The sequence below is a fragment of the Melozone crissalis genome, unplaced genomic scaffold (assembly GCF_028551555.1).
Source record: "Melozone crissalis strain CALT ecotype California unplaced genomic scaffold, PUWL_Pcris_2 ptg000027l_1, whole genome shotgun sequence".
NCBI lineage: Eukaryota > Metazoa > Chordata > Aves > Passeriformes > Passerellidae > Melozone > Melozone crissalis.
The window spans coordinates 58,163,343-58,182,850 of NW_026535805.1; the positions used below are offsets into that span (position 1 = coordinate 58,163,343).

At 42.2% G+C, this 19,508-nt stretch overlaps 1 protein-coding gene across 7 annotated transcripts in view; it reads left to right on the top strand.

The window, feature by feature from the left end:
• Positions 1-1,134: 1,134 nt before the first annotated feature.
• The window catches only part of CYRIA (CYFIP related Rac1 interactor A), a 56,471-nt gene continuing 38,097 nt past the window's right edge, over positions 1,135-19,508 (top strand). For 3 of the 7 annotated variants that reach the window (XM_054279345.1, XM_054279341.1, XM_054279349.1), the window contains exons 1-3: positions 1,135-1,236; positions 17,147-17,197; positions 19,002-19,070. The gene's annotated coding sequence lies outside the window, so the exon portion shown is untranslated. The remainder of the gene's footprint in view (positions 1,237-17,146; positions 17,198-19,001; positions 19,071-19,508) is intronic. The other 4 variants (XM_054279346.1, XM_054279342.1, XM_054279348.1 and 1 more) reach the window with 2 other exon arrangements.

Here is a 19,508-nt window from a genome sequence, read left to right on the forward strand (position 1 = left end):
TGTCACTTGAATTATTTTCTAACTAGACAATTTGGAATTTTCAGACCAAAAAAGAACAATTCAAGGACATGTGGATCAAGCCTGGGTAAAGGGCAGAAGTTAAATCATGAAAGTGATGCTGCTTTGGACTGCTTGCTCAGAGGGAGTGACAGGCCAGAAGGTCAAAGCAGCAGCAGCAGGTCCTACACGTTCACAGCTCCACCAAACCACTCCACTTCGCAGCGCTCCAAAACTTGCCTTATTCATGAGAATCACACCTCTCTGAGCACACAGCTCTCCTCAACATATTTGCCCGAGGCAGAACGCAGCTGTGAACTCTCGGGTTCACTGGCACGGAGCTGTGATGGCTTTGTGGTCAGCATCACAGCATTTCTCACATTTAAAGAGCTCAGCAAGCAAAGCCCTTTGAACAATTGAGCAGGTATTTCTGTACTGTACTTCTAATACTGCCACTTTTTGTTTTGTTTCTCTTTTCTTGCTTTCTCACTCTAAATGACGCACAGACTGGCTTTTGGGGAAGGGAGAAACCAAGCGCTGCACAGCCATTCTGGCGACTTTAACCTCATTTAACCCTCAGCACAGCAAGAGGAAGTACAAAGTATTTTCACGAGCTGTGAATGGGCTCAGATCTAGTTTTGACGTCTTGAGGAAGCGCTGCCTTCTGCAAAGCCAGAAACACAAAAAAAAAATGTATGTGAAGTTCCGAACTCCAGGGTTCAGAGTCGCAGAATCACACAGAAACCGTCCCGTCCCACTTCCCCCCACCCCACAACAGAGGCCACCGGCGAGAGGGGGATGGGATGCCTGCGGAACGGGGAGGGTTTGGGGCAGCGCCGATGTCCCCGGGCGGGGCGCAGCGCGGGTGACAGTCACACGCACCCTGCCCTGATCCCGCCGAGCGGACAGCCCGGCGCCCCGACCCGCCGGCTGGGGAGCCAGGGGGTGTCCGTGTACGGTCCGCACGGGGTGGGAGACCCATCCCTGTGTCCATCCCCATCCCCATCCCCATCGGAGGGCGCCTCGCCCCGCGGCGGCGGGAGGCGGGTCCGGGGGAGCCGCGCCCGGGGCGGCCGCCGGCGGGAGCCGCACGCAGCCACCGCGGGGCGGGGCGGCTCTGCCAGCGTCGCGCTGGGCCGGGCGGGCTGGGCCGCGCCGCAGCGCCGGCGGCTGATTCGGAGGCGGCGGCGGGGGATGGACGAGGGTACCTGCGGCGGCCAGCGGCGACGGGCGGCCCAGGTAAGAGCGGGGAGGTACGGCGGAGCCCGGGGCTGCGCGGGGTGGGGGCTGAGCCGCCTCTGCCGCTCCTTCTCTCGGCGCCCCCGCATCGCGGCGGGGCGGGGACGGCGCGCTGCAGCCCCGGAGTCTCCCCGCTCCCCTCGCCCTCTGAGCCTGCTCAGCCGCCTTTGTGCCCGCTCCCCGGCCCCGAGGCGCCCTCCCCGAGACGCCCCTGCCCCTCGCACCGGGGGGGCTGCGGGCGGTGGCGGGAGGGACCCGGAGGGACACGGCCAACTGTTGCCTGGGAAGCGCCGGCCCCGGAGCGCTGCCAGCGGCCCCGGGGCGGGGAGCGGCGGGGGCTTGCTTCGCCCCCAGCCCCGCTTGGAGAGGCATCGGGTGCGGTGCGAGCCCGAACCGAGGTTCCCGATTGGCCTCGCCGAGCCGGGGAGGCGCTTCCCCGGCCACTGGGCTCTCCCCGGTGGACGTCTCCGGGTTTTCGGTGCCGGCCGGTGGGTGCCGGAGCCGCCGCGGCTGCAGGGACGAGCAGCGCCCTGGCGGAGCCGGCCGTGCCCGCGGCTGGGCCCGGGGAGCCCCGCGCTGGCCCGGGCTGTCGGTCAGACCGCGCGTCGCTGTGCCTGCCTGCGCTGAGTGCGGCGGGGAGGGCGGGGGGCAGAGGGAGATTAGGCTTCAAACTTTGATTACACCGAAAACTTTCTATTCCAGCTGCTAGTGATTGCAGGGTGCCATAAGGGTGGTGTTTCCAGAGGGATGTACCTAGACAGGAGATGAAAGACAGGCTCTGTAATGCTGCATTCATCTCGTTTAAATTGCTGTCCATGTTGGGAGGTGTTACAGCGAACAGATAGCACGCTTGTATCTGTTATTCCTATTACTATTTTTCTCGTCATTTGATTCCAAGACCGTTTAGTTTTATTTATCTTTATCTGGGGTTTGTTTTGCTAAGGGCTCAGTAACACATTGTGCTACTGTGTAAAATCGAATGCTCCGTAATTCGCTGGCAACACAGCGAGGCTCTTAACTGCACAGGCTTTCAGTGGTGCTGCTAATAACTTGCCGAGGGTGGTGATGTGAGTTGATTTCCAGCCTGTTCCTGGTCTCTAATTGCCATACAGACCATCTTTACACTGCGTTTTTTTTACCAGTTCTAAAGTCAGTTTATATGTGTTTGGGGAAAGGGTGGGTTAAGGGGGACAGAGATATCTTTGCTTTACTTCTTCTGTTTTGATCATCGCCAAGGCCATAAAAAAATTAAAATTACTTTGGCAGTGGGGGGGATTTGGAATGAAATGCTGTCGTGACATGAGGTTGCCTTGTGGGCAAAGATTTTCACATGCTCAGCACAGCTCTACAAAAATACCCCAACTCCTGTTACACAGGGAAGAACTGAGCTGATACTTCCTTTTTCTCTGTTATAGTAACTTTCATATTTCTATAACATGTAAGGAAGACTGTTACATCAGCAATATACTTTTTAAAAGTAATTTTAAAAATAAATCTTGTAAATTTAAGTCTCTTTTCTACTCTTCTGTAATACCCCCAATCCTTCATCTCACCAGGCCCAAATTAAAAATTAATTATAAACTCCTACTGTTTCCTATGGTACACTTTAAAATAAATGTTTTAATGAAAATAAATTACAGGTTATGGGAATATCATGAAAGGTTTGACTTAATTTTATAAAGAGCATAGAGTAGCAACCATGAATAAAATTCTAAGAATTTTATTCTTCAACTTAAACTGCTGTAGTATAGTTTAACTGCTGGTCTTTAAAGTTTCACTCAGTGTAAACTATGGCAAGTATAAGCAAGGCTCTCTGAGTTACTTACATGGTTTCTCAAAGACTGTGCAATATTTTGCTGTATTCTGTTCTGCACTTCTTCACTACCCTCCTGTGCTGCTTTTGCAGTGATGCTTTGTTTTTTCCCCCAAGAACTTCTGCTCTTAAAGACTGAAAATAAACCACAAGCAATTGAAAAGACAGTGTATATCAGTAATTAGAATAAAACCCCCTTGATTAAGTCAGAAAGGAAAAATGGTGATCATCTTGGATACTGTTGCATAATTACTGTCGTCAGATGTCATTTTGCCATGACAGTGAGTCTATAGTGAATTTTACAGTGCTGAGAAGATAATTCATTGTTAGTGTGCTTAGCTTGTCCTCATGACATCACTTTTGACGCTGTTTTGTCAGGCTGAAATATCTGGTCCTCAGCAGTATGGCAGCCTTACAAAGGCATTGAGGATTTGCATGTGCAGTATGTTGCTGATTTCCACATTGTGTGATATACAAAACGAGCTTAAATGCTATATGTTATGTAGATGAATAACCATTTCTGTACTTTGACAGAAATAATATTTTGTAGGTGTACAGGTACCATAAGTAAGATCTGTTTATCATATTTTTATCTACTTCCAAATGCCATTCCAATTAGAGTTTTTGGAGAAAGTAGAATATTTTTTGTAGAATTACTGGCATTCTTGTGCACTAGATGTATATTACATGCAGTAGCACATGAAGTTAATCATTCAACTCACATTTTATACAAACTAGAAAAATTCTATTCTATGTCTAAGCCCTGTATATGATCCAGACACCATTAAGTCTCCTGTTAAAATCCCTGGAGACAAACAGGGTATTTTTTTGGGACCTATAATGTCAGTGGATAGGGGTGTATGAATGCTAACAATGTATGTTAATTTGAAGCAGCCAAACATCTTAGTGTTTCCTCTGTACTGAATTCAGTATGTCTTTGGATCCATTTCAGTATTATCAATCATTCTTTTAGCAGTGCTTTCTACTCATGTTATCTAGGAATGCAAAACAGTAACACTAAATCAGAGAAAACAGTTTGAGAGGCATGAATTAAAATGTTTAATATATGGGGCAGTTTGAGAGCTGCAAAAAATGCAGTCATAAATTTGAATTTTGTTGTTTAAATTAAAATTGTAATAGAAGCTGCTCTGCACTCGTGTGAATGATGACAAGAGCAATCTGAATGATTTGAGCTGTAGAGGTCTTAATTGTTATGAAGTACCAGGAATTTGCCATTCTTCTACTTAGACAGAATTCTAATTCCTGCTTTCAATTAAAATGAAAAACGTGTCTTATTTTCTACCTTTACGTACTGCTCAATACAAGTTCTTGATTTAAACTGGTAGCAGCAGCTGATCCTACAGAAAAAAATAACAGTAATAGGTATAGGACATAACCTTTCAGGACTGACCCAGTGCAGCACTGACACACAAGTGCTTGAAAGATATTAATTTAGTATTGTAGGTTTAAAATGTTTAGAAATGATGCCAACATGAAGATACCAGCCATGAGATTTAAACATCACTCAACCTTAACTCAGGAATGGTTACTTTGGCATGCTAACAACTGAAATACTCTTGTCTAATTTATGAATTTGTCAATAGACTAGAAAACTAGAGAAAGCTATGAGGGGCTTCTTTGTGTATATTACCTTTTTTTTTTTTCTGTCCATGACAGTACTTCTGTAGTGCTTTTCATTGTGGACAGGTTGACAGATTTTAACATGGTTTGGATGACCAGCAGTGCAAAAGGTGAAGCTAATGCATAAGTTCTAGTTTTATCTTTGAGTAAATCTGTGTAAGGAATTTGCAATGTTTATAATGTGTGAAACACTAATTTTGAAGGTTCCAGTAGCAGTGCAGATTGTGGTGTTAAGTGTGCCTATCAAAAGTGCCAGTCTGATTTGGTTCAAGTCTTGGGTTATTAAATGTGATTAATGAACCTGTGTTCCTCAGGCCTGGTGAAGAGCCTCCCTAACATCCATTCAGCATGGGAGTTGTCGTGACTACAATGTGGCGTGGAGCATGCTGAAATGTTCAGTTTGATCCCATTTGTCTGTGATGAGCTCAGGATGACAGAGTGCAAGTTCTGACAATATGAAAACACTGTGGAGGTGGTTTGGTGTTTTTAAGGGAATGTGTAGATTTAAACTGACATTTTAGATAAAAGTCATTCTGTACTGTCCTGTATCTCTCTGATACACATAGGTTTAACTTAAAGTTTAAATAGTTGTTAGAAGCTTTCTTATATATAATTTATGGGATTTGTCGAGAGGGGGAAATTCTTCTCTCTGCTGTATTACTGCCTGAGTTCATAAATTATTTGAGTGGCCTATTTTACAACTAGATGCCTCAAAGCTGAGGTTGATGGTCCTAAAACCCATGTCTGAAAGCACACTTTTCTACATTTTTTACTGTGAAGAAAATGAGATGCACAGTTCTGCATCCATCCATAGCTGTTAACCACTGAGACTGTTCTGGAGAGTGGAATCTCTCTCCTGCCTCACTGCCTTTGGCATCCAGAGATGGGAATGTTCCCTGAGGATTAGAAAAGCTTGTTTTGCTAAGAAATAAGTGTAATCTATATACTCAAACTTGAGTAAAAGCATTTGCAATTATGTTAATTTCTCTCCTCTTCATGTTTTATGGTGCATTAGTTGCATCACACATTCATTAAGTATGACACTTTATTCTCTGTCCTTTTTAGCTTTAAGCACCTTGAGCTCACATCACCCTCTTCCCAAGAGACTGAAACAAGCAGAGTGTCATAAGCTGTCCTTTATTTCACCTGTAACCTCTGGAAAAAAAAAAATAAAAACAGTAATTAGGCCAGAGGCCTAGACTCCTGCCCTGTGATTAAGGCATTCAGGTGAGAGAAATCTGGTTTCTATGGGTGTTTCATTCTTTAATCCAGTAAATATTTTTCCATTTCAAAACTTCTGCAGGAATAGTCTTAGGACAGACAATAGCCTGTGGTTTAGGGCTCTACCCTGGTGTGCAGAGATGTGGTTGGGAGGCAGTCTCTCAACCTGAGAGGAGCCTGCCACCCACTTCTACTTCCTCTGTGGTTGCTTTCCTGATGCTGTTAAATAGCTCCGTGGTGCTTGAGGGCATGCTGCTGCCCTCTCATCCGAAACTTCAAAATTGCATGACTCCTGTCCTCAGGAGCTTGTGAAAGGAATGTATCTTGCTTCTAGAGAGGCCTGAGGGTTTTACAGCCCTTTTTAATAACATAGGTACCTCTTGAGCTTCCAGGAATAGGTGACATCAGTTTAAGGTACAGCCTTCACAACTTTCTTACCTATTAGGTTAGGTGGCTTCCTGCTTGCTATCCCAGTTATCTTACTTTCCCTTCTATACCCAAATTTGTTGCAGCCATGCTCAAAATTCTCTTGTGAGTCCAACTTGGTTTCTAGACTTATATGTTTAAGTAAATCTAGGAAGAGTGTAGATTTTGAAGGGATGAAGGCCAGACTTTGGCAAGACTGAGGACTTCTGGAGAAAGTCTTTTGGTTTTAGGATGCAGTTTGAGTCTGGTTTGATTCAGTTGTCCAGTGTAAATGTTTTGTCCTGGATGAGATGCTTTGCAACAACTGTTGCATCTATACTTGGTTAGCAGGCACAAGGAGGCCAGAAGACCCATGTCCTGCATAGACCCATGTCCTGGAGCACCTACTGGGATATTTCAAAACAGCTCAGTATTATTTGCCTCTGCAACTGAACGGAGCCCAGTAGTGTCCTAGGAGTGTTGTTGCCTAAGCTGTATGTGGTTATTCTGAGAAGTGGGAGGAAAGGGTTGTTTTCATGTTTTTCAAAGATATTTCAGAGCAAACCTGATTTCTGTTTTATTTTCTTATTGTGAGTGTATTTAATACCTAGCTTGATCATTATAATTTTCATTTTGCAGCTGCCCCAGATAAAATCTGGAAGGTTAGCTTGAGTTAATGGCTTTCTGGAAAGAGGGGAGAAGGTTCATCTTCTGGTTTCTCTCATGCATGTTAATAATGGTATGGAGCTGTGGGGCAAAAATTCATTACTGGTTTTTTTAGCTGTTATCAGAATGTTGAGTGATGGTGCCACTTACAGAGCAGAATTGGTTTTGGAGAAGAAGGAAAATTCTCTCTGCTAGCTGGTCCTTATGATTCTATCTCCAGTAAATTGATTCCAGAATTGTATTTAAATAGCCTCCATGGGAGACACACAGTAATATTTATTTCGTATGGGTGATCTCTTGGTCCTAATTTTTCAGAGGGGATTGCTGTAATACTGAGGAAACTGAGGAGGAAGTAATGGCAAGGGGAAAATTCGATAACATTTCTCAGAGTTGTTGAGATCTGTTTAGCTTTGAGAAGGCTGGATTGTTAAATTTGTTATGTTTTATTTCCAGGAACAGTCTAATTTTGTCTCAGTTGTACTTAGTCCCACCCACATACACACAGTCTGTACTGTATTGCTCTGTAATTGCAGTATTTTGCTTCAAGGATCATCTGTAGGCAGTTGGCGACTTCTTCAAATCCAGATTTCATGATGGACGTTGGCATCTTTAGAAGCTTCTGGAAATAAGTCTGTAATCCTCTCCCTAAGAATGGGATGGTGGCAGAGGAAATGGGTTCTGATATCTTGTAACTCTTTTCCTTATTTTTTTATTATTAAAGCATAAAAACCTTGTAGGACTGACTGGAATGCTTCCCTCTCCCTAGGCTGTGCTGCAGCAGGGCTCTGTAATACCAATTACTGCAGGGATGGTTTTGCTGTTCCAGATGAGATCATGATGGGGGTGCTGGAAAATGAGTCGCCCTTAAAATGTATTTTATGCTTGAATACATTACAGATTGTGTTATAATAGTGAAATACTTAGGTCTTTGGGGTTTATGTTTTTAGTTAGTGAAGGTGTTAAAAAATCCACTTAGAATTTTTTATCAATGTCTCTTGTATTCAACAGGAAAACAGAAAATATTTCCTGATCTTGGAGTATTTTGGGACTATGTTGCCTGTAGAACTGATTTGTATTTCTGTAACTAGATAATCTTCCTGCTTTTATTTATTTTATTTTTTCCCAGAAAGACAAGGTCATATCACACATATTAGAGGTCCTAGATGTATAGATAATATGTTTGTCCAGTTTTATACTGTGAGCCTGAAAATGATTGGGATCTAACTACTTATGCCTTTGTTTTGCAGAGATTTTGATTCATTAAGGCACAGACAGTATCATGTTGTCCTTTACTGAACTAGAAGTAAAACTGCCAAAAAAAAATCCCCTTTTGTTCTGCTGCTGAGGAACACTGTGGGCTGCCAAATCCTGACAGTCTGAGTCACCACAATTGTAATAAAGTGTTTGTACTTTGTCGGTTGCTGTTATTCAGTGTCTTCTAATTTATTCATAAGGCAAAGGGACACCTACAGATTTTAAATACTACTTTTTAAAGAAATAGTCAGTGTTTATAAAGAAATAACATTTGTCAATAGAGAATGAAATACACTGTAGTTAACACTTGAAAGCTTCTAAGGAGTAAATAGTTAATCTTTAACAATAAGAAATATACATGTATACATGTATTTAACAAATTCCATGTTTCATGCAAGAGTGGTGCTAGACTTCAAAAAATGATGGGATCATTTTAAACTCCTTACTGAACTCTGTTGTTTTGGCCCTCTGATCTGACCTTATAATGATCTCATAACCAGAGAGACTGCTTCCTTCCTAAAAAAAAAAAGCCAAAAAAAAAACCCAACCAAAAAAAGTTTTAAGGACAGGGCCTGTGACCCTGGAAATGCTTATCTACATTTTAGCTTTGAAGTGTGTGGGTTGTGACCCAGCAAGCCTAGCTCATGTAATTAAATTCAGTTGTTTTCAGCATCACTTCCAAACAAAGTAGTCAAGTTCTAGTAGTCAAATTAAGTTGTAATAGTCACATATAACTCAGAATGAGCATGCATAAAAAGCTGGAGGAAGGCAGGGTGGCTCTGACGCAGTGGTGGTACCTGTAAGGCTGACAGGTGTGTTCCAGTACCCACAGCAGGTGTTCTGTTCGTGACCATGTGCACATGGTGGTTCTCTGGCTGATGGATCCTGCTGCCTGTGCTTGGGTGGGAGGTGGGAGTACTTACAAGTTCTTCATCCCATCACCTGTTCATGGAGAGGAGGTGGGTTTCTGTATAATTTCTCAATACTGTAGCTGTTATGGATGTGAGTCCTCATATTGTCTAGTATCAGTTATTGAGGCAGAAACAATGATTCCTTTCTTTCCATTGACAACATAACAATAAGGCTTTTATGCTCGATACATAGGGAATTTTGTGTGTCATTTACCTTTCCCTACATTGAGCTAATGAAATTTACACAGTTCTCGCTCCCAAAAAAAGCACCAAATTGGCTAAACTGGATTATTAATTACTTTCCCCGATTCTATCTTATAGAGCTGCTGGTGAAAAGCACCGGCGTGGGTGTGGGTGGTAGGCACTGGTGCAGTGTGAAACATGGAAATTCTTGCAGCAGAAAGTACTATAATTTTAATTGCTGCTCAGTGTTATACTATCACTACAGCAGTTTCCCAAAGAAGAGGTTTGCCTGCTATTGACAGGACATTCACACAAAGGAGGGAGATGGTAGATAAGCAAATGCAAATATATTGCATGCCTTCTATCCTTTGGTTTTTAATACATGCTGTGGTGAAGAGTTCAGTGTGAAACACTCAGTGACATGTAATTATATATGCATTAAGTGGATGTTGATTCATGGTGTCCCTCTCTGAGAGTACCTATCCGTAATGCACTGAGGTAGGGATGCGAGAGGAGCAGCACAGCTCTGAGCTGCTTAATTCATGTGGCACTGCAGTCCCGCTCAGCTGCTGACTTCCTTTATCCTTTTTTTTTGCCCATAAAAGGAGAAAAGTGCTGCCATATGACTCTCTTTAAAGAGAATCACAAGATGAGGTTGGGGCCAGAGGGAGGGAGTGGTGGGGGGGGAAGTTATTCAGGTAGCTTTGTTTCTTGTACATGATACAAAACATTCTGCTTTCTGTGTTTATTTCTGTGGTATTACTAGCAAAGTATGTTGTATTTCCTTCAACTGACATTGCAATCAGACATTTAATTCTTGTAATAACTTCTTTTTTTTTTTTTTCTTTTGCTTTTCCATGGATGAGAGATTCTGAAGGGAAGGGATATAAATGAGTTTGGAAGGAGATAACTTCAGTTCTTAGGGATTAGGCTGTCCTCCAAACTTGCAGACAGTTTCCTGCTGGTTGTTAAGGAATGACTGTATGTGGTATTCTCCCATCTTGTGCCAGTGACTGTAGGTAAACATGCCTGAATTCATTGCCTAATTTTGCACTGTTAAAAAGCTTCATCTCCAGTTTTTCCAGAAAGCAGACTTATTAGGTGATTCTCTGAAGGTTTGCTCAGAGATCAAATCTCTACCACTCTGTGCCTTACAGAAAGTCCTTGAGCTCTCTTACTATGCAGTCTCTCAGTGACTCTCTTTTATAATAAAGCAAGAATTGCCTGCGTTCCTTTGGCATATTCTGACAAAAAGCACAGCCCTCCCACTGATGAGGGTCACAGTTTCTCCACAGAGCAAAGGCAATTAGCAGCTCTGAATGAGTTCCACCCAGTTTCTGGCATGGGTTACTGGATGGTGTTTGATAGGCTACTGATTCTGCATCAGAGTGCTCAGCAAGCACCAGGATGGTCAACTCTCAACCATGCTGCCAGATAAAGTCCTGTGTGTGTTCAAAGCCATCACAATACTGTGAGTCAATGATTCACAGTATTGATCAGTTTGGGTTTAGTCAGCCTTGCTGTTCCCTTTATTTACTGATGCTGTGAAGTGATTTGACGTGGCACCATACAAATCAGCTGTCTCTCTTCTTGTTCAGTCCAAAACAAGAAGTTTTAGAAATCACAGCAGAATATCTGTGCAAACCAGACTTGGTTCTTTGACAGTTATGGAGATCTTCGACCCAAACATTTCCTTTCATACAAAGTGAAGCATTTTGTTAAGGAGTCCAAAGGGATCTGGAGAAGATTGAGATCTTACTAATGAACAGTCATTTCCTACATTTCCTAACATCACCCTTTTCTACTATCACTGTAGGTATCCTGGGGAGAGAGCAAAGGGACCATACTAATTATGGATCTAAAGTAATCTCTTTTTCTCTAGCTGTTGATTTTTGGCTTTTTTTTTTTTTTTTTTTTACGTCAGAGCTAGGATGTAGGCCAAGATCTATGAAAAACAGATGTCTGTCTCATGCCTACAGTGTTATCATCACTGGGATTTAATAAATTTGTTAGTTCATGTACGTGGGTGGGTTTTTATTGTGTTGTAGACTTCAGGTAGTTTTTCTTGAAAGATCAGACAGTTTTGTGGTTTATTGGAGTGATGATCTTTAGTTGAGTGTTGATGTCATTGCTGAGATGTATTTGCCATCTTTTCATCTCTTTGGAAGACTGAAATTGTACCTGTAGTTGAAAGCACTACAGTTAAAGTATTCACAGGTAAATCAGAGTTTGGGAGTTCATCTGGGACTATTAAGTTGGAGCAGATGGTTATTAGGTAGATTATTAGGTGGACTCACTGGACCAGATTGGCAGCTGGTATTGCAACAGTTATAAATGGGTGCTCAAGATTTTACAGAGTAATAAGCAGTTTTGTCAATATTGCCGTGGGTTGACCCTGGTTGGATGGCAGGTGCCCACCAAAGCTGCTCTGTCACTGTCCTCCTCAGCTGGCAGAGAACAGAAAATATAATGAAAAGCTTGTGGCTTGAGATAAGGGCAGAGAGACAGATCCCTCATCAGTGACAGTCATGGGCAAAACAGTCTCCACCTGGGGAAATTAGTTTAATTTACTACCAGTCATATCAGAGTAGGATATTGAGAAATAAACCCAAATCTTATAACACCTTCTTCCCACCACACTCGTCTTCCTGTGCTCAACTTCACTGTCAATTTTTCTACTTCTTTCCCTCAAAAATGAGAGAAGAAGGAGAACGGAGGTTGCAGTCAGTTCAGCCCACATCTGCCACTCCTTCCTCCTGACATTCTTTCTCTTCTCCAGCATGGGCCCCCTCTCACAGGAGACAGCTCTTCATAAACTTTTCTAATTCGAGTCCTTCCCATGGCCTGCAGTTTTTCATGAAGTGTTCTAGTGTGAACCCTCCCAAGGGATGCAGTCCCTCAGGAACAGGCTGTTCCAGCATGGGTCCCCTATGGGGTCACAAGTGCTGCCAGCAAATGTCCTCCTCTCTCCATAGGCCACAGGTCCTACCAGGAGCCTGTTCCAGGTAGGCTTCCCACAGGGTCACAGCCTCCTTCAGGCACCCACAGCTCCACTGTGGGGTCCTCCATGGGCGGCAGGTGGATCACTGCTCCCCCATGGTCCTTCATGGGCTCTGTGGGCACAGCTGCCTCTCCATGGGCTGCAGGTGGATCTCTGCTCCCCCATGGTCCTTCATGGGCTCTGTGGGCACAGCTGCCTCTCCATGGGCTGCAGGTGGATCTCTGCTCCCCTGTGTGTCTCCATGGGCTCTGTGGGCACAGCTGCCTCTCCATGGGCTGCAGGTGGATCTCTGCTCCCCCATGGTCCTTCATGGGCTCTGTGGGCACAGCTGCCTCTCCATGGGCTGCACCAGGGGCTGTAGGGGAATCTCTGCTCCGGCACCCAAAGTACCTCCTGCCCCTCCTTCTGCATTGGCCTTGGCAGGGCTATTTGTGCTCATGTTCTCACTTTCTCTTCAGCTGCTCTTCTGCAGCAGATTTTCCCCCCTTCTTAAGTCAGTTATGCCAGAGGTGCTGCCACCATCACTGATGGGGTCGGCCTTGGCCAGTGGCAAGTTGTGTCATCCCATCCTGTTCCCCTTCACTGCCCTCCCCACTACCAAAACCTGGCCACGGAAACCCAGTACACAGTGCCACTGCACTTAAGACTCCAAGGTGAGGAGTTGGCACTGAGGATGATGATCTGTGGGTCAGCAGTTGTGAAAGGGTTGTATGTTTTTGTATTGTCAGAATGATTTTTCAGTCCCCTATGACACTACATAATCACATCTATACAAAGTTTCACACACAGTAATTCTTGCCAAGTATAATATTTATGTCCATATTTGCACCACGGTAGTTGTGTTTTCCTTTGGAAAGTTTTATATGCCTGTCTTTACAACAACTTCTTGCTCGTGTTCCTTTTTATGCAAAATAAGGGTAAATGCTTTCAATTCAGGTTTGCATGAATTTTTAAAAAGTAATTAATTTGAGAATTCTGACTTAGATGTAGAAAACCAAATTTTTGAAGACATATATAACTTTGTGAATTATTGAAATAAACCCACAGATTTGTTCCTAAAACGCTGATCTTGTAAGATGAATTTCTTCCTTGCCCATCACTCCTGTGTGGGTGAAATTTGGAGAAGCAGAATCTCAGCTGTGCATTGGAATGCAGTTGATAGAGCTATGCCCATTTTATACCAGCTGACAATCAGGACTAATGTTGTACTGGCAGCAGTCCAGGCTTGCCGAAATTAAGAAATCACATGCTCATGTTCAGTCCATCTGAACCCATTAAAAAGCTCCAAAACCTAGAGAGTGCAGATTTTCTCGTGTGCTGCATATGATACTCATTGTGGAAACGCAAATGCTCAGATGTTACATGATTTTGTGATTCTGTTTCCCTGATTTGAAAGCAACAGCCACCTAGGCAAGGGTGATCTGTTAATGCTGAAACACCTTTGGCCGTTTATGGAATTAACTTCCATATTAACTAATAAAAGTGATGTTCTCCAGAAACAACTGAGTACTGTATTTGTGATGCATGTTCATAGCAGGAACTAAATAAGGAGTGGGTATGGCATGCAACTCTACTGTTACATTTTTAGTCCTGCTCATGACACAGTTTTGTTCTATGCCAGCTAACAATCTCCCAGATAATGCCCAAGCATAGTTCTGGGGTTGGGAGAGACGATGGACTGTTTCCAAAAGTCTGTTTGGTTCTGGCTGGGCTGTATGGAGGAGTAGGATTTTAGTTGTCCAGCTACAAGCTGTAACGTGTTTGCTGGTTCCAAGCCCAGAACGTGGCTGTGTGCCCTGGTCTGTTTTATTTTTTGACGTATATGTGGCCACAGATCCTGCTTTCCAGGAAGCTGGGATTCAGCAGCTTCTTTAGGGGGGCAGTAGCAGCATTGTCAGTGTGTGCTTAGGAAGGTAGAAGAACAATTCTTTCAAGCCTGGAAGTTAGAAGCTGTCTGGGAAGCTGGAAAAATGAGCCAGAGCAACTTGAAATCATGGAATAATTGAGTTTCATATTTGTTTTATAAGACAAGCCCCAGAGAATACACAAGTATAATCAGCTGTTTTGAAAGCACTTATTTAATATATATATATATATTTGAAGAATTATGGCCTGGCGTTTTAAATCAAAATTAATAACCTGAGTATTAAGCAGATGGCATCTACAATGTCCTCAACCAGAGGATGTAAATCCTGACAGTAGAGTAAAACTTATCCCTAACCTAAGCTTTGCTTTCTGTTAGCTAAAGGAGCAGTGCTAGTGCAAACCTGAGTTGTCATGATCCTTAGCTTTTCCCTGGAGAATCCCTGTCTTCAGCAGATGTCTCAGCCCTCTTCTAATTGTCTGTTTGCCTCCTGTCTAGGAGGTGCAAGTCTAGCCTTCTATTTAGCAAGAACTGTGGGGTGTGAAGTTTTGAGTGTGGGTGTTTTTTTTTCTTTAAGCAGTGTTAAAGCTATTAGCATCCTAATGACTTAACAGTGTCTGGTCTGACAGACAACTCGGGGGTTGACTCTAGTCCGGGGCTCAGCCATCTGTCTCACCACCTCGCTCCTACAGGACATGAGGAATAGCTCTTGGGATGGCATGGGCTTCTTGTCATGTGTTCCTCCAGCTGGCTGTGCTCCAGCGATCAGAAACTGACCTCCCAGTGCCCACACGGACAGTGCCATTCCTGGGCTGGCAATTCCTGCTGCAGTTTGTGCTTTGAGGGTTGTGTGGGGTGAGCATCAAAGCTCAGGTCAGGATGCTCTAAGGATGAACTGCCCTGAATTACTCGGATTGCCGTTGCCATCTCTTGCATTTTTCTGCATAAGATAGAAATAGTACCAGATTGGTAGTAGAGTTTTTAATGAGTCTGGTTTTTTCAGTTTTTACATTGATAAGTGTGTTCAGTTGCTGCTCCTTTTTTTGGTTTTGTATTTTAAATCAGAATAAAACTCGTTGCTTTGTTTTGGAACTTGTACTTTCTACTTCTTGAGTAAAGGACTTCTAAAACATGAAATAATGTTGTGGTTGCGTAGTTAGGATAGAGAGTTTGGCCTCTGACACACACTTCCTCTCATTTAACTCTCCTCTTTTGCCTTTGAACATTATGTAGTCCGTTCTGTAATGTAGCTTCTCTTAACTCCTTATTTCCAAATAGAATTAATTTAGCATCTCTGCTATTTATGCTTTGTTGAATACTGATCGTACAGCCTTAATTATTTCTTACACAGCAGGAAACCTTCAAAATAGCAGCTGTGTTTTTCCTTAAGTCAAATTGGTTGTGAACTACGACTGCTCAGATCCCTGGGAGGATAATAAGCTTTACTCCCAGCAGGTCCCCCAGACTACTATGCTGAGGGAACTGAACTGACTCCCGTGTTTCATTGTATAAATGCATTTTAACTAGAGATAAATTGACTTGCTGTAGCTTCCCAAAATAGTAAAAGAGAATTTTCTCTTCTGTGGTTTGCCTCCTTGCTAATACACTTTCCTTTGAGCAATATTTTACTAGAGTTTCAGGGTGCCTTATTTACTTCAGTCCATTTTTTGTCAGGCTGGTGTTTAAGAAATGATCACTTTCCTTTCTTTCTGACTCCCAATTCTCCCAAGAACAAGAGTGGTTGCTCATAAATACATTTCTTCATGCTGTGGTTAAGTCACAGTGCTGTAAGAAAGTGTCTTGATACTTAGTTTTTTTCTGAAGTTATTAAAGTGTTGTTCCTCTTCCCTCCCTCAGCTTTCCTGTGGAAAACTGATACCAGTCTTGGGCTGTTTATCTCCACTTTTAAAGGAATATTTTAAAGATACCAAACTGGAAACCAAACTTTTCAGAGTAGTTTATCCTCCTTCCCACCCATAGCATTGGCTTTGGCTTTCTCACTCAATGGCATCTCTCTCAATCCAAATGTGATACCTCAGTGAACTTGCCTTGCAGCCCATTCCATGCAGTTATTGCTCACAGATAATAAATGGTTTTTGGCATCTGTTTGTAGTCTTTTTTTTAATGCCCATTTTATACCTGCTAATCACATTAACCCTGTAAATTACACTGACATTGTTTTTATATCCCATTTGATTTTGTGTTTCTTTTTTTTTTATAGTGAACGAAATTTAGATATCTGAGAAATTTTTTTAATATATTAAAAAGCAGACTTCCAGAATGCTGTGTTTGATTAAAAATCTAGTTCAGTCCTAGCTGCTACCTGAGTTATGCTATTATGAGGGATAGCTATTCTGTATAAGTTGCAAAGGTTTTGTAGTTTTATAACTCAGATGAACAGGAGGTTCTCCTTGATAGTTGCTGCGGTTTTCTTTCCAAAATTTAGTTGGTTTTTTTTTTTTTTACATTTTCTATATAAATGTAACAAGTGCTGGAATTCCAGAGTCTTTCAGACCTGTGATTTTTGTTGTTGGGTCAAGAGGGAAGGGGACATGTTTTCTTACATCTTCAGGCAGTAAATGCTGTACTAAATAGTGGTATTTAGAGCTGATTTGTGCAGCCCTGTAGCACTGGAGGGTCAGGAGTTGTCTCGTACTCCATCACTGCTCTGTGGTTAAGGGTGGGTGTCTGGGTTCTGTACACTACTGCCAGTCCTTTCCCTGTCCTGCAGCAGTCCTTCACTACCCCGGTGTGCACTAGTGTGAGATTAATTGAACTTTGGCTCTGGAAGCAATGCACAGTAGAAGACGCCTTGCAGAGTACTCTTTGCTTTTGAAAAAGTGGAAGTTATTCTCCATTGAAGGCATTTAAGTAACTTTTCTGATTTTTACTCATTAATTAAAGCAGTTTCATTAATAACGATCCTTTTAAATAAATTTTAAAATCCACAGATTGCAGCCTCTGTTTAAGTATTGGGAAGGCTCTGGATCATCTTCAACAAGGTAAGAGTCAACTCTGGTCCTTTCATCCTTTCAGACTTGCACAGAACAGCTGTGGAGCAGATTTGAACATCATCAATGATAAATGAATGCTCAGCCCTCATTGAATACCATCCTTTATGCAGTTTTGCTGTTGCACCTCACTGATGCTTTCAGAACGCTATCTGGGCATAATATTCTCGCCTTGAGGTTTTTATTTGTTTGCTTTTCTTGTTATAGAACAACAATTGAGAATTCTTCTTCCCATGTACTTTTTTCATTTACTCCACTGTTTGTTTTGAGTAATTTCACTGTTATTATTCTGGTCTGTCTAAACCCTTGGGACAGAATTGGCTTAGGCAGAGAGCAGGATTTGTTCACATCCCGTTTGAAGTCCTGGTTCTGTGATTTTTATGGGTCTTCTACTACCATTTTTTTTTCCAGATCTTGACTGAGTTCCCATCAAAGCGTCTGTAATATGAGTTGCAAATACCATGCATTGCTACAGAACTGGAGAGAATTTGCAGCCAGAAGCAAAATAAATCAATGCGAAAAAAAAAAAAAATTGTTTTTCCCCTAGAGAGAGGGAGTTCCCTGACTTGACCAGCTACTAATTGGTACAAAGATCTGTTTACACAGAGGAGCAATTCCTAATTAGTTCCCTGTGTGGGTGTTCTACTTGGGAAATTAGTATTACATTTTGATATAATCTGCTTTTATAATGAATTGTTACAATTTGCAGTAAGGAATGTATTTTTAGGGAAAAAACCCAATCTGTACTGTACCACATGAGTTTCGAGAGATAATTCCTCTTTAGGCAGCAATCAAGGTTACTATTTTGAAATTAAATGAATAAAAGTCCATAATTAGATTAAACCAAGTTTTTAGTCACATATTTATAAATATAGCTGCAGAAACACAACCATGTGTTTTTCAAAGCCAAAACCTAATGAAGCTGAATTAAGCTGATTTATGGACGGGATGGCTTGACCTCTGAGGCTATGAGGATAGTGAAACTCAATATTTGGGAAAAGTGTTTGGGGAGCTCTATTACCATTATTAAGGTTGTGGTTGAAATTGAAGTTCGCTTCCAAGCTTTTCTGTAGTGGACTTATTTTACTTATTACTTTCACCTTTATTCTGGGAGCAAGCTTGCATCTCTCTTAAGTTATTTTATTTAGAGAGTTGAGAAAGTAGTATTAAAATAGCTGTATAGAACCTTATGAAGCACCTGGTCTCCTTGTTTTTCTAGTGACGTCCCCTGCCCCAACACTTGGAAAATGAAATTATCTCTATTGGGCATTTAAATTACATTCTCTATTTCAGTAGTTTCAAAAGATTGGAAAATTAATTTCTGAACTTAGAACTGCTTAGAACTGGACTTTTTTCATTATAAATATTGCTTTAAATAAATATAGGCTTTATACTAAATTGCTAAATGTTTTGGAAATGTATTCCGTTTCCATGATTTCATCATTATGTCTTTTAATTCTTAATATAATGCATACCACTATCAGTGCACATTATTTTCCTTTGGCTGTACCAGTCTTGGCAACAGCTCGTTATAAAATCTAACTTATCTGCTGCATCTATTCAGCAGAATTATATGATATAAAATTTAGTTTGAATACCTGATTATTTCAACCCAGCTGCATTTTTTAATGGTATGACTACAAAAATTTTTGGGAGTTACAAATCTCACTTTCAATAGAATAACCTCCATTTCTCATGGAAATTTCTTTTTTAAACTAGAAAGTTTTATTGCGAAATTGAGATAGGGAAGAGCGAAGCTGACCCCAAGTGTAATCTTGAATGTTTTTCATGACAGACGGACGTTGAATGTTTAGCATCGCCTCTTTGGATTTTTGCATGTGAATTGGAACCACTTTATTTCTAGGTAAGACATAACTGTGGGTTTGTGTTAAGTGCCCTCTTCCTTTTATATGTGAGTTGTGAGAAAGCTGAAGAGTGCAGTATGCTGGACTTTGCTTTATGCACTGTTTATGTGTTTGTTGAATGAGTCCAATGTAACTTGAGATTTTAAGTGCTCATTTGTCCGAAATGTCTATGTTCCCTGAGAGAGACCACACCAGCCACTCTGTATGGTCAATACATGTACAGGAGTTTATTTTGTGATCAGGTGTATAGTTGTTCTGTTAGCTCATTGCCACCTTGCGGAGTTAGCTGAGTGCTGTCTGCCCCTTCTCTTGCATCAACACCTTCACTCAGCAGGATGTAGTGGTTTAGGGAATTTGCTGCTGAAAATCTGTGGGATTGCAAAGGCTTCCCGGAGGATTACTCTTCTGTCAGTTTAGGCCTCTGCATCAGCTCACTG